This window comes from Rhinoderma darwinii, chromosome 4 (genome assembly GCF_050947455.1).
Source record: "Rhinoderma darwinii isolate aRhiDar2 chromosome 4, aRhiDar2.hap1, whole genome shotgun sequence".
NCBI classification, from domain to species: Eukaryota; Metazoa; Chordata; class Amphibia; order Anura; family Rhinodermatidae; genus Rhinoderma; species Rhinoderma darwinii.
Genome location: NC_134690.1, coordinates 308,965,331 through 308,981,103, shown reverse-complemented (window position 1 = coordinate 308,981,103; position 15,773 = coordinate 308,965,331). Strand labels below are relative to the sequence as shown.

Genomic DNA, 15,773 nt, shown 5'->3' with positions numbered 1-15,773 from the left:
TGGTCGGTAAGGACCGTTACCTGGTGCCTAGCCCCCTCCAGGAAGTGGCGCCACTCTTCAAATGCCCATTTAATGGCTAAGAGTTCGCGGTTGCCAATATCATAGTTACTCTCAGTGGGCGAAAACTTCCTGGAGAAGTAGGCACAGGGGCGGAGATGGGTGAGGGACCTGGTACCCTGGGACAAGACAGCCCCCACTCCCACCTCGGATGCGTCAACTTCCACGATAAATGGCTCCATTTGGTTGGGCTGAACCAGCACCGGGGCCGAGATAAAGCACTTCTTAAGGACCTCAAAAGCCTGGACAGCCTCTGGAGACCAGTGGAGGAGATCAGCACCTTTGCGAGTGAGGTCCGTAAGAGGCTTAGCGATGACCGAGAAGTTAGCAATGAATCTCCTGTAATAATTAGCGAACCCCAAAAAACACTGTAACGCCTTCAGGGAGGCAGGTTGGACCCATTCCGCCACAGCCTGAACCTTGGCGGGGTCCATGCGGAATTCATGAGGAGTGAGGATTTGACCCAAAAATGGTGTCTCCTGTTCCCCAAACACACATTTTTCGGTTTTTGCAAACAGTTTGTTTTCCCGAAGGACCTGGAGCACCTTCCTGACATGCTCAATGTGGGAGGGCCAGTCCTTGGAAAACACCAGTATGTCATCAAGGTACACTACAAGAAATATCCCCAGGTAATCTCTCAAAATCTCATTTATGAAATTCTGGAAGACCGCCGGCGCATTACACAACCCAAAGGGCATGACGAGGTTTTCGAAATGACCTTCGGGCGTGTTAAACGCAGTCTTCCACTCATCCCCCTCTTTGATGCGGATAAGGTTATACGCCCCCCGTAGATAAAACTTAGAGAACCATTGGGCCCCCTGAACCTGATTAAAGAGATCAGGAATCAAAGGAAGGGGATACTGGTTCCTTACAGTGACCTTATTCAGGTTACAGTAGTCAATGCATGGCCTAAGACCACCATCCTTCTTCCCTACGAAGAAGAAGCCAGCACCTACCGGAGAAGTAGAGGGGCGAATGTAACCCTTGGCCAGGCATTCCTGGATATACTCTCTCATGGCTTCACGTTCGGGACAAGAAAGATTAAATATCCTACGCTTAGGAAGCTTAGCTCCTGGTACCAATTCGATAGCGCAATCGTATTCTCTATGAGGAGGTAACACTTCGGAGGCCTCCTTAGAGAAAACATCAGCGAAGTCCCGAACAAACTCAGGTAGCGTGTTCACCTCCTCAGGGGGAGAAATAGAATTAACAGAAAAACATGACGTCAAACATTCATTACCCCATTTGGTAAGCTCCCCAGTATTCCAGTCAAACGTGGGATTATGCAACTGCAACCAGGGAAGGCCTAAAACCAAATCGGACGATAATCCCTGCATCAACAGTACAGAGCACTGCTCCAAATGCATGGAGCCAACAAGGAGTTCAAAAACAGGGGTATGCTGTGTAAAATAACCATTAGCAAGAGGAGTGGAGTCGATACCCACTACCGGGACAGGTTTAGGCAAATCAATCAAAGGCATAGCAAGAGACATAGCAAATTCCACAGACATGATATTAGCAGAAGACCCTGAATCCACGAAGGCACTGCCGGTAGCAGACCTACCACCAAAAGAGACCTGAAAGGGAAGCAAGATCTTATTACGTTTCATATTTACGGGAAATACCTGTGCGCCCAAGTGACCTCCCCGATGATCACTTAGGCGCGGAAGTTCTCCGGCTGCATTCTTACGCTTAGGACAGTTGTTCACTTGATGCTTGTCATCCCCACAGTAGAAGCAGAGACCATTCTTCCTGCGGAAATCTCTGCGTTGTTGGGGGGACACGAAGGCCCCGAGTTGCATAGGTACCTCTGAGTCTTCCGGGGAAGAACGAAGCAACGGAACCTCGGGAGGCATCATGGGGGAGTCGGAGGAGAAAACACATAAACGTTCGCGTTGTCGTTCCCTGAGACGTCGGTCAAGTCGTACCGCTAAAGCCATAACCTGGTCTAGGGAGTCAGAAGAGGGATAGCTAACTAGCAGGTCTTTCAAGGCATTCGACAGACCCAACCTAAACTGACACCTTAAGGCAGGGTCATTCCACCGAGAAGCTACGCACCACCTCCTAAAGTCAGAACAATACTCCTCAACAGGTCTCTTACCCTGACGTAAGGTCACCAGCTGACTCTCGGCAAAGGCAGTCTTGTCAGTCTCGTCATAAATGAGTCCGAGAGCAGAAAAGAAAAGATCAACGGAGGAAAGTTCAGGGGCGTCAGGAGCCAAGGAGAAGGCCCATTCTTGGGGCCCGTCCTGGAGCCGGGACATAATTATACCCACTCACTGGCTCTCAGAACCTGAGGAGTGGGGCTTTAAGCGAAAGTAAAGCCTGCAACTCTCCCGAAAGGAGAGAAAAGCCCTCCGCTCCCCTGAGAACCGGTCGGGCAACTTGAGGTGGGGTTCAGGAGTTGAGGTGAGGGGAACTACCAAGGTAGCATCAGGCTGGTTGACCTTCTGAGCCAGGGCCTGGACCTGTAGGGAGAGACCCTGCATTTGCTGAGCCAGGGTCTCAAGGGGGTCCATAGTAGTGTCAGGGACCAGGGTAGACTAGGTATATGGGCTTGTGATTATGTAATGATAGGGGTAGGGAAACGGACAAGTGAGCCCTAATCTAGACGCCACTCTGTCCCTGCCTACTTGCAACGACCCGCCCTAGGCGACGGGGTACAACTGGGCGGCGGTCCCTACGCTCAGTAAGTGCACGAGACAAACATACAAGGGAATATAAAGCAAAGGGAATGGGGCAGTTGCCCACGGCAACACCGTGAGCAACAGAGTGGTGAACGAGCCAAGTCAAACCAGGAGAGCACGAGGTACCAAACGCAGAGCAGAAGAGTAGTCAGAAAGCCAGGGTCAGTATGGAGCAGGATCAAATAGTAGGAGCTGTAGCTGGGCCAGGAAACCACACGGAAAGAATCACAAGCAAGGAGGAACAGGAAAGGCAGGTATAAATAGACAGAGGGCGGGAGCTAGCTGAGTCTGGCCAGGCTGCGATAGGCTCTCCCACTCCTAAGCCTGCCAGCCTGAGTGGTGGAAGCTGGAGTCAGTCTCAGAGAGATAGACTCAGGAAGTTAACCCCGAAGCTGTGCCTGGCAGATCCTTTACAATATATATGTATGTGTGTATATATATATATATATATATATATATATATATATACTTATATATGTATATGTGTGTGTGTGTGTGTGTGTGTATATACTGTATATGTGTGTGTGTGCGTGTGTGTGTGTGTAATATATATATATATATATACACAGTGAAGGAAATAAGTATTTGATCCCTTGCTGATTTTGTAAGTTTGCCCACTGTCAAAGACATGAACAGTCTAGAATTTTTAGGCTAGGTTAATTTTACCAGTGAGAGATAGATTATATAAAAAAAAAAAAAAAGAAAATCACATAGTCAAAATTATATATATTTATTTGCATTGTGCACAGAGAAATAAGTATTTGATCCCTTTGGCAAACAAGACTTAATACTTGGTGGCAAAACCCTTGTTGGCAAGCACAGCAGTCAGACGTTTTTTGTAGTTGATGATGAGGTTTGCACACATGTTAGATGGAATTTTGGCCCACTCCTCTTTGCAGATCATCTGTAAATCATTAAGATTTCGTGGCTGTCGCTTGGCAACTCGGATCTTCAGCTCCCTCCATAAGTTTTCGATGGGATTAAGGTCTGGAGACTGGCTAGGCCACTCCATGACCTTAATGTGCTTCTTTTTGAGCCACTCCTTTGTTGCCTTGGCTGTATGTTTCGGGTCATTGTTGTGCTGGAAGACCCAGCCACGAGCCATTTTTAATGTCCTGGTGGAGGGAAGGAGGTTGTCACTCAGGATTTGACGGTACATGTCTTTTATACAGGTGACCATTTAAGACAGCTGTCTTTAATGCAGGCACCAAGTTGATTTGGAGCGTGTAACTGGTCTGGAGGAGGCTGAACTCTTAATGGTTGGTAGGGGATCAAATACTTATTTCTCTGTGCACAATGCAAATAAATATATATAATTTTGACTATGTGATTTTCTGTTTTTTTTAAAATATAATCTATCTCTCACTGGTAAAATTAACCTAGCCTAAAAATTGTAGACTGTTCATGACTTTGACAGTGGGCAAACTTACAAAATCAGCAAGGGATCAAATACTTATTTCCTTCACTGTATATATATATATAATGTGTGTGTATATATGTATATATATATGTGTGTTTGTATATATATATATATATATATATATATATATGTGTGTATGTATAATGTGTGTGTGTATGTGTATACACACACACACAAACACTGCATATTACATTACACACACGGAGGCCTCGTTTCATTTGTCTTATCCATCATTCATCTCTCCTTGACTTATTCTCCGCTCACCCTCCGTCTGCGCCCAAGGTCAGTACAGTCCTGTCATTCATTAGATGAAGCGATAAAACACAGGGGAAGGTCACGGTCACAGGATCTTGGGCTGTGAATAGAAACTCCATCATTTAAAGGGCCCCATCCACCCTATAGATAAACCGCACAGCACCTGGGCAATGTAGTGCACAGGACCTGTAGGCGATGTGATATAATTTGTAGATTGCTTGTAGAGAGGAGTTCAGAGCCCCCAAATCTTGCCGCCAATGTAATTTGGACTTGCAGTGATCCCAGGCTGAGGATTCCACTGTACTGGGAATGTGCAGCCTGAAACTTGTGATCCTCTAGAGCGGAGACTCTCCAGCGGTTGTGAAACTACGACTCCCAGCATGCCAGGGCCTTGCCACCTGGTGAGGTTATTAAAGGGGAACTCCACTCAATTTATGGCTGTGCATAAAATGTGTCTTCTCCACACTGAGTGCTCACCCTGTGTCCGCTGCCTCCTCTCCTATCAATCTCCATGCCTCCCTCTGTATATTTCCTGTCCTCAAGGTTACGCCTGTCTCTACATATACACCCAGCATCTCCTAAGGCCCCATCTACACGAACGTGCTTTTGCGGCCGCAATTCCCCCGAAAATGCACGGGACAATTGCGGCCCCATTCATTTTTCTGGGGCAATGCACACGACCGTAGTTTTTACGGTCTGTGCATGGCCCGGGAGCCCGCACCGCAGAAAGAACGGACCTGTCTTATTACGGCTGTCTTCTGCGGTCCAGGCTCATTGAAAATAATGGCCGCGGCCATGTGCATGTCCCGCGATTTGCGGGCGGCTCGTGGCTGACAGTCCGCAGCCGGCCGACCCGAAATTCACATGGCTACGGTCGTGTGCATGAGGCCTAAGTCTTCAGCTTCACTATGGTCCCTCTGCTGCTGCCGGCCCTCGTCGTCCTCTTCTTTCTATACTTAAGATGTTCCCACTCCAAGTGTCGCCTGTCAGGACTCGACCAGAACCAGCGCCCTCCGCGTCCCGCACCACTGCCCTTCATCGGGAATCTGATGGATCTGGGGCGCAGTGATCTTCCTCAACATTTCATGCGCCTGGCCCAGAAATACGGCCCCATCTATTGTCTCAGCTTCTGGGGTCAAGGTATGTGAGGGTCCGGGGTTTTTTTGTGGTATTTTATTACTAAAACTGCTTTACTTCCAAAACTAGAAATAATAAAAATGACACTGGCGCTAAAAAAGTGACGACCAGCGCGCCAAGCATTAGATGTGGTCACTTCTTTAAGGCGACTTGCACCGAGACCAGCACCCATTCTGCTGGAACAATGTAAATTGACGATTCACATGGTCATTACGAAGGACTCCTATGGTCAGCCATACAGCAGGCAATAGGAGGCTCATGAGCCACTGGTTGGGAACCTCCGCTGTAGCCTGTGACTTACGGGTAAAATGGTTTACAGTGGGTCTAGAAAATCTTTATTGGCACAACAAGGCAATGTGTTATGCGGGCCGAAAAAATACCCAAAATAGGCCGTGTGAACATACCCTTATAGCTCTTTAATATGTAGCTGCCTCTTTTTCAAAGGACCAAAAGGTAATTGGACAATTATCTCAATAGGCTATTTAATGGGCTGCATGGGTTATTCCCTCGTTATTCCATAACCAATTAAGCAGGTAAAGGGTCTGGAGTTGATTCCAGGTGTGGGATTTGCATTTGGAAGCTGTTGCTGTGAACCCACAACATGAGGTGAAAGGAGCTCTCAATGCAAGTGAAACCGACCATCGCTAGGCTGAAAAAAAATGAAGAAATCCATCAGAGAGAAGCAGAAATGTCAGGAGTGGCCAAATCAACAGTTTGGTATATTCTTAAAAAAAAGAAGAAAAAAAAAAGAGCGCACTGGTGATCTCAGGAACTCCAAAAGGCCTGGACGTCCACGTAAAACAAGAGTGGTGGATGATCGCAGAATCCTTTCCATGGTGAAGAAAACCCCTTCACAACATCTACCCAAGTGACGAACACTCTCCTGGAAGTAGGTGGATCAGTATCTAAGTCCACCATAAAGAGAAGACTTCATGAGAGCAAATACAGGGAGTTCACAAGGTGAAAGCCATTAATCAGCCTCAGAAAGGCCAGATTAGACTTTACCAAACAACAAGTAAAGAAGCCGCCCAGTTCTGGAACAGCATGAAACTAAGATCAACCTGCACCAGAATGATGGGAGGAAGAAAGTATGGAGAAGGCTCGGAACGGCTCATGATCCAAAGCACACCACATCCTGTGTAACACAAGTATAGCATGGGTAGCAATGTGGTGGCATGGCGGGGGCAGTGTGGTGGCATGGGCATGCATGGCTGCCTGGCACTGGGTCACTATTTTTTGTTGATGATGTGACTGAAGACAGAAGCGGCCGGATGAATTCTGAAGTGTTCAGGGATTTACTTTCTGCTCAGATTCAACCACATGCAGCAGGTGATTGGACGTCGCTTCACAGGACAGATGGACAATGACCCAAAACATTCTGCGAAAGCAACCCAGGAGTATATAAGGCAAAAAAGTGGAATATTCTGCAATGACCGAGTCACCAGATCTCAACCCGATCGAGCTGCATTTCTTTAGCTTAAAGGGAATGTGTCGCTACAAAAATTATTATTTTTTTTTTTAGTTAAACTGTTAGTATATAAATGATTAAACATTGTTCTAATTTTTTAACATTTTTTCACAAGTCAGGAAATATTATAAATTAGATTCTAATTTATAACATTTCCATGTGCTGGTCACTAGAGGGAGCAATTCCCAAAATTGCAGCATTGGCATGTGGTAAAGCAACCTCATTGCTTTATGCTGCAAAATTGGAGAAGACACACTCGCTTTAGCGTCCTCAAACAATCCCCCCTCCTTTATCCTGGCTAGTGCCAGGAGAAAGGAGGGGGTTGAATGTTCAAACCTCCTACACTGTGTGTCGCCATTTTTTGAGCGAATGTACAGTGTAGGAGGATTAGATACAGTGGTAAATACTCAGTATAACACGAACATACACAAACATAACTTACCTGCTCCTGCCGCCGCCGCTCCTAGTCCTTGCTTCTGAACATATGGACGGAAGCCGCGACCGGAAGTAGTCATCTTACTGTCCGGCCGCGACTTCCGGTCCACATGAAAATGGCGCCGGATGTCGCTCGGCGGAAGACCTTCCTTTTGGACTGTGTGGGAGCGGCGCATGTGCCGCTCCCACACAGACGGCGTACGCTATAGTGAATGGAACGGCTCCCGTTCGCATTCTCTATGGGGATGTATGTGCCGTATTCCATCTCTGTATGTGTCGTTAATCGACACATACAGAGATGAAAATAAAATTGCAGCCCACATAGTGAAGTGAAGTAAAAGTAATAGTAATAAAAAAGTACAACACAAAAACACAAATAAATAAAATTTATTTTAATAACATACTAAAAGCAATAACATATAAAAAAAAAATATTTGCGCGACACCTTCCCTTTAAAGATTAAAGGTTCTCTTTAATCTGTGTCAATATTGCAGGATGCGATCAGGTGGCCCTGTAAATATAGGAGGTGTCCATTTGCAATAGAAATGAATGGATGAGTATTTTTATCTGCAATTATGGTCCGTAATGGAGTGTGAGGTGTGTGCCAATAAACAGAGCTTTACTGGCCTATTCTGCTGCCTTAAAGGGAATGTGTCGCGAATTAAACCTTTTTTTTTTAAGTGTTGTTACTTATTGCTATTATATTTTTTACGTTTTTTGCTGTATTTTTTTTTCTTCCATATGGTGGAAAGTATTAAAAATTAAATAAAATGTTTTCATTGACTCCTATGCCCTGTAGCTGCCGTATTCCATCTCTGTATGCGTCGTTAATCGACACATACAGAGATAAAAAAAAATGGCAGCCCCCATAGAGTAAAAGAAAGAAAAAAAAGAAAAAGAAAAAGTACAACACAAATAAATAAAATTTATTTTAATGACATACTAAAAGCAATATTATATAGAAAAAAATAATTTCGTGATCATCCTACCATATATCCAACTTTACAGGTGTTTAGAAAGGTGCGGAGTAGAGAGGGAATATCACAACTGTTATCACCCCTCACTCCGGTTTTGGGTAACCCGGAATTTGGCCCAGGTCTGTCAGATCAGACCTTTAAGATATGGGTACAGCAGGGGCATTTTAGAGTAAGTCATTTTTATAGGGGCAATGCATGGCTGCATGGAGAAGAGCTTTCCCAGCCAGAGGGTCTCCCGGACGCGTCCCAATGGCAGGCTGTAATGGCAGGAAGGAGGTGAAGGGAAAGTGAGCCCTAATCTACCCACCGCCCTGTCCCTGCCTACTTGCAACGACCCGCCCTAGGCGACGAGGTACAACTGGGCGGCGGTCCCTACGCTGTCTAAGTGCACAGGAAAACAAACAGGGAACACGCAAGGGAAGGGGCAGTAGCCACGGAACGCCACGAGGAAACGGAGCGGCGAACCAACAGTCAGGACCAGGACGAAGTGAGTACACCCGAGCGGGCACGGAGACAGAAGCAAGCCAGGGGCAAAGCAAAGCAGGTCAAGCAGAACTGCAGCAAGGCAGAAGCACGGCAGAAGCAGGCTGGAGCAAGCAGCAGTGGGGCCAGGAATCCAAAAGAATTACAAGCACTGAGGGAGAGAACAGGGCAGGTAATAAAGGACAGGGGGCGGAGCTAACTCCGACAGACCAGGCCGCGATAGGCTCTCCCACTCCTGAGCCTGCCACCCTGGTTGGTGGGAGATGGTGTCAGTCGAACAGGTCTGGCCTCAGGTGTGGATTGATTAATCCCAGGAGTATACCTAGATGAAGTACCTGGCAGATCCCTAACAGTACTCCCCCTTTTATGAGGGGCCACCGGACCCTTACTAAGGGGACCCGGTTTAGTGGGGAAGAGAAGGTGGAACCTCCTGATCAATACCCCAGCGTGAACATCACGGGCAGGTACCCAAGTCCTCTCCTCCGGCCCGTATCCTCTCCAATGGACCAGGTACTGGAGGGAGCCCTGGACCATCCTACTGTCCATAATCTTGGCCACCTCGAATTCCACCCCCTCAGGGGTGAGAACGGGAACAGGAGGTATCCTCGAGGGGGACCAGGACGGGGAGCAGCGTTTAAGGAGGGAGGCATGGAAGACGTCATGTATGCGAAAGGATGGGGGGAGCTCCAGACGGAAGGATACAGGGTTGAGGACTTCAATGATCTTATAAGGTCCAATAAATCGGGGAGCAAACTTCCTGGACGGGACCTTAAGGCGCAAGTTCCTGGACGACAACCAGACCAAATCCCCGACGACAAACCGGGGGTTAGCAGAACGTCTACTATCCGCCTGAATCTTTTGTGCGCTCTGGGACGCCTCTAGGTTCTTCTGAACCTGGGCCCAGACAGTGCACAGTTCCCGATGAACATCCTCTACCTCAGGATTATTGGAACAACCAGGGGAGACGGAGGAGAACCTTGGGTTAAACCCGAAATTACAGAAAAACGGGGAGACCCCTGACGAGTTACTGACCCGGTTATTCAGGGAAAATTCAGCAAGGGGAAGGAATGAGACCCAATCGAATTGACAGTCAGAGATGAAACACCTTAAATATTGTTCCAGGGATTGGTTGGTCCTTTCCGTTTGGCCATTAGTTTCGGGATGGAAGGCGGAGGAGAAGGACAGATCAATCTCCAACTTTTTACAAAAAGCTCTCCAAAATAAGGAAACAAATTGTACCCCTCTGTCAGAAACGATATTGACTGGGGCCCCATGGAGACGCAGGATGTGTTTCACAAACAAAGAAGCTAACGTCTTGGCGTTAGGTAGCTTCTTAAGGGGCACAAAGTGGCACATCTTGCTGAAGCGGTCGACTACCACCCACACCACCGACTTGCCCTGAGATGGAGGCAAATCGGTGATAAAATCCATGGAGATATGGGTCCAAGGTCTCTGGGGAATGGGCAAGGAACATAGTAGGCCCGCAGGTCGGGACCTAGGGGTTTTGGACCTAGCGCAAACCTCACAAGCGGCGACGTAAGCCCTAACATCTTTAGGCAACCCAGGCCACCAATAGTTTCTGGTAATGAGGTGTTTGGTGCCCAAGATGCCAGGATGACCAGATAGAGCGGAGTCATGGTTTTCCCTGAGTACCCTCAGCCGGTATTGCAGGGGAACAAACAGTTTGTCCCCAGGGACGTTCCCGGGAGCTGCACCCTGATCAGCCGCGATATCAGAAGCTAAATCAGAATCCGTGGCAGAGACGATTATACCAGGGGGTAAAATACAAGCAGGATCCTTCTCGGAAGGAGGATTGGCCATGAAACTACGTGACAGAGCATCAGCCTTAATATTCTTGGACCCAGCCCTATAGGTAACCAAGAAATTAAATCTGGTAAAGAATAGTGCCCACCGAGCTTGTCTAGGATTAAGCCTCCGGGCCGATTCTAGGAAAACCAGATTCTTGTGATCCGTAAGGACCGTTACCTGGTGTCTGGCCCCCTCCAGGAAGTGCCGCCACTCCTCAAAAGCCCATTTAATGGCTAGAAGTTCGCGGTTGCCAATATCATAGTTACTCTCCGTGGGCGAAAACTTCCTAGAGAAGTAAGCACAGGGGCGGAGATGGGTGAGGGAGCTGGTACCCTGGGACAAGACGGCCCCCACTCCCACCTCGGAAGCGTCAACCTCCACAATAAATGGCTCCTCTTGGTTGGGCTGAATCAGCACGGGGGCCGAGATAAAGCACTTCTTGAGAGTCTCAAAGGCCTGGACGGCCTCAGGGGGCCAATGGAGGACATCAGCACCCTTGCGGGTAAGGTCCGTAAGAGGCTTAGCGACGACCGAGAAGTTGGCAATAAATCTCCTGTAATAGTTGGCGAACCCTAAAAAACACTGTAACGCCTTAAGGGAGGCAGGTTGGACCCATTCCGCCACAGCTTGAACCTTGGCAGGGTCCATGCGGAATTCATGAGGAGTGAGGATTTGCCCTAAAAATGGTATCTCCTGTACCCCAAAGACACATTTTTCAGTCTTAGCAAACAGATTATTCTCCCGAAGGACCTGGAGCACCTTCCTGACATGCTCCACGTGGGAGGACCAGTCCTTGGAAAACACCAGTATGTCATCAAGGTACACAACAAGAAAATTACCCAGGTACTCTCTCAGGATTTCATTAATAAAATTCTGGAAGACAGCAGGGGCATTACACAACCCAAAGGGCATGACCAGGTATTCGAAATGACCCTCGGGTGTGTTGAACGCAGTTTTCCACTCATCCCCCTCTTTGATGCGGATAAGGTTATATGCCCCCCGTAGATCGAACTTAGAAAACCATTGGGCTCCCTGAACCTGATTAAAAAGATCCGGAATCAAAGGAAGTGGGTACTGGTTCCTTACGGTGACCTTATTCAGGTTACGATAATCAATGCACGGCCTAAGACCACCATCCTTCTTCCCCACGAAGAAGAAGCCAGCACCTACAGGAGAAGTCGAGGGGCGAATGAAACCCTTGGCCAGGCATTCTTGGATATACACCCTCATAGCTTCACGTTCAGGACATGAAAGATTAAATATCCTACCCTTAGGAAGCTTGGCACCAGGCACCAAATCGATAGCGCAATCGTAATCTCTATGGGGGGGCAACACCTCGGAGGCCTCCTTAGAAAACACATCGGCGAAGTCCTGAACAAACTCAGGAAGCGTGTTTACCTCCTCCCGGGGAGAAATAGAGTTAACAGAAAGACATGACATAAGACATTCATTACCCCATTTGGTGAGATCCCCAGTATTCCAATCAAACGTGGGATTATGCAACTGCAACCAGGGAAGGCCTAAAACCAGATCAGACGATAATCCCTGCATCACCAGTACAGAGCACTGCTCCAAATGCATGGAGCCAACCAGGAGTTCAAAAACAGGAGTATGCTGAGTAAAATAACCATTAGCAAGGGGAGTTGAGTCGATTCCTACTACAGGGATAGGATAAGGTAAATCAATACAAGGCATCTTTAGAGACATAGCAAATTCCACAGACATGATATTAGCAGATGAGCCAGAATCCACGAAAGCACTGCCCGTGGCAGACCGGCCAGCAAACGATACCTGAAAGGGAAGCAAAATTTTATTGCGTTTCACATTAACGGGAAATACCTGTGCGCCCAAGTGACCTCCCCGATGATCACTTAGGCGCGGAAGTTTTCCGGCTTCTTATTCTTGCGCCTGGGACAGGTGTTCAGTAGATGCTTGTCGTCCCCACAGTAGAAGCAGAGACCATTCATTCTGCGAAACTCCCTACGTTGTCGAGGGGACATGGAGGCCCCGAGTTGCATAGGTACCTCCGAGTCCTCCGTGGAGGGGCGAGGAGACGGGACCTCGGGGGGGATCGCAGAAAAGTCAGAGGGGAGCACACTGAAGCGTTCTAGCTGACGTTCCCTGAGACGTCGGTCAAGTCGTACTGCTAGGGCCATAACCTGGTCAAGGGAGTCAGACGAGGGGTAGCTAACCAGCAGATCCTTCAGGGTGTCAGATAATCCTAACCTAAACTGGCACCTTAGGGCCGGATCGTTCCACTGAGAAGCTACGCACCACTTCCTAAAATCATAACAGTATTCCTCAACCGGTCTCCTACCCTGACGTAAGGTCACCAGCTGACTCTCGGCTAAAGCAGTCCTGTCAGTCTCGTCGTAAATGAGTCCGAGGGCAGAGAAAAAACGATCAACAGAGGAAAGTTCAGGGGCGTCAGGAGCCAAGGAGAAGGCCCACTCTTGGGGCCCTTCCTGGAGTCGGGATATGATGATACCCACCCGCTGGTTCTCGGAACCTGAGGAGTGGGGCTTTAGGCGGAAATACAGTCTGCAACTCTCCCGGAAGGAGAGAAACGTCTTACGGTCCCCTGAAAACCAGTCAGGTAACTTGAGGTCGGGTTCTAGAGGTGAGGTGAGGGGTACTACTAAAGCAGCGTCACCCTGATTGACCCTTTGGGCCAGGGCCTGGACCTGTAGGGAGAGGCCCTGCATCTGCTGGATCAGGGTCTCAAGGGGGTCCATGATAGCGTCAGCGTAGGAGAAATGGTAGACTAGGTAAGGGCTTGTAATTATGTAATGGCAGGAAGGAGGTGAAGGGAAAGTGAGCCCTAATCTACCCACCGCCCTGTCCCTGCCTACTTGCAACGACCCGCCCTAGGCGACGAGGTACAACTGGGCGGCGGTCCCTACGCTGTCTAAGTGCACAGGAAAACAAACAGGGAACACGCAAGGGAAGGGGCAGTAGCCACGGAACGCCACGAGGAAACAGAGCGGCGAACCAACAGTCAGGACCAGGACGAAGTGAGTACACCCGAGCGGGCACGGAGACAGAAGCAAGCCAGGGGCAAAGCAAAGCAGGTCAAGCAGAACTGCAGCAAGGCAGAAGCACGGCAGAAGCAGGCTGGAGCAAGCAGCAGTGGGGCCAGGAATCCAAAAGAATTACAAGCACTGAGGGAGAGAACAGGGCAGGTAATAAAGGACAGGGGGCGGAGCTAACTCCGACAGACCAGGCCGCGATAGGCTCTCCCACTCCTGAGCCTGCCACCCTGGTTGGTGGGAGATGGTGTCAGTCGAACAGGTCTGGCCTCAGGTGTGGATTGATTAATCCCAGGAGTATACCTAGATGAAGTACCTGGCAGATCCCTAACACAGGCGTTACAATTGACTCATTACTTGTCAAGACTACCTACACCGGCTTCCTATGACCGAGCTCTATCTTCCTTTGAAACTTTGTGTTCTCAAACGGGGCATGTGAGACGGGCCCTGTCCAGTCTTTACTGCGTGCTGCTCACTCCTGCTGAGGCTTTCATCCCACCATATATTACGAAATGGGAAAGAGATCTTCAGATTACTCTAACACAAGAGCAAAGGGAAAAGATCATGCTCCTCACACATAAGGCGTCTATTAGTAACGCCTATCAGGAAACCAGTTTTAAAATACTATCCCGTTGGTACAGAGTCCCACATGTGCTACATAAAATGTTCCCGGATGTTTCTCCTTTATGTTGGAGATGCGGCAGAGAAGAGGGAACGCTTTTACGTATATTCTGGAGCTGTGAGAACCTTCGCACCTATTGGTCAGAGGTTCAAGATATCATTCTGGAGATCACAGGAATCTCGCTGGGAGATGATCCGGCATGGATTTTGCTGCACCACCACGATATACCTGTGGGGCGCTACAGGAAGATGTTAGTGAGACATTTGTTGAACGCAGCTAAGGCTTGTATTCCGGGGGGTTGGAGATCCTCTGAGCCTCCTGTGACTAGACAATGGCTGGAGCGCATTCACGAAATTCGGAGAATGGAGGAGTTGCTCCATTCCGCACCCGAACGAGCAACGCAGTTTCAGAAAACCTGGTTCTATTGGTTTGACATCTGCAAGTCGGACAGATACAAGAGGGCCATGGGTGAACTGATTAGTGGAGAACCAGGGAGCTCTTGAGTTCTCTCTGGTCTGTGATGTGCTGTGGGGGGGGGGGAGAGAGTGAGGGGAGAACATCTCCCCTTCTCCCTCTTAAGATTTTCCCTATACCCCCCCCCCTTCCTTTTGTCCTTCTACCCTTCGTTTACTTCCCTATTTGAATCAATCGTTACTAAGAATTGACTGAGATGTGGGTGATGGAGGGGCGGATGAGGGTGTAATGCTGGTATTCCTGTCTTGCTATACTAATGCTTGTAGTGTATTGATGGTACTATGTTGGGAGGACTTTGATTGCATATTTACTTATTGTTGTTGAAATATAGGTTGAAATGATCGGCCCTCATGGGCTTTTTCTGTACCCATGTCACCCCCTTTTCTTTTTCTGTATCCCCATTTCTTTTCTTGAAAATAAAAAATTTGAAATATAAAAAACAAAAAAAACAAAGGAGGAAACCCAGCGTCTGGTGATGTCCATGGGTTCCAGACTTCAGGCCATCATTGCCTGCAAAGGATTCTCTACAAAGTATTAAAAAAAACATTTATGGTAATGTTAATTTGTCCAATCACTTTTGATCACCTGAAATGAGGAGGTTGTGTAGAAAAATGGTGGCAATTCCTAAACTTTTCACAGGAGATTTTTGTTTAACCCCTTGAAATAAACCTGAAAGTTTAAACTTCAATTGCATCTCAGTTGTTTCATTTCAAATCCAATGTGGTGGCAGCAAAACCCAAATCATGAAGATTGTGTCACTGCCCAAATAATTCTGGAACCAACCCACACACCCACCCACACAGCAAACACTCTGAACAAGCATAGCTGCAGTGTAAAGAATGGGGGTGGGACAGAGCAAGAGTATTGAACTACAGCGAAGCTGGAGTCATTGATCATATCCAAGCCCTTATGAAGATTAG

General features: G+C 48.0%; 1 protein-coding gene across 1 annotated transcript in view; it reads left to right on the top strand.

The window, feature by feature from the left end:
- Positions 1-15,773, top strand: part of LOC142759926 (histone H3-like centromeric protein A) — a 240,708-nt gene that overhangs the window by 51,995 nt on the left and 172,940 nt on the right. The window lies entirely within an intron of this gene.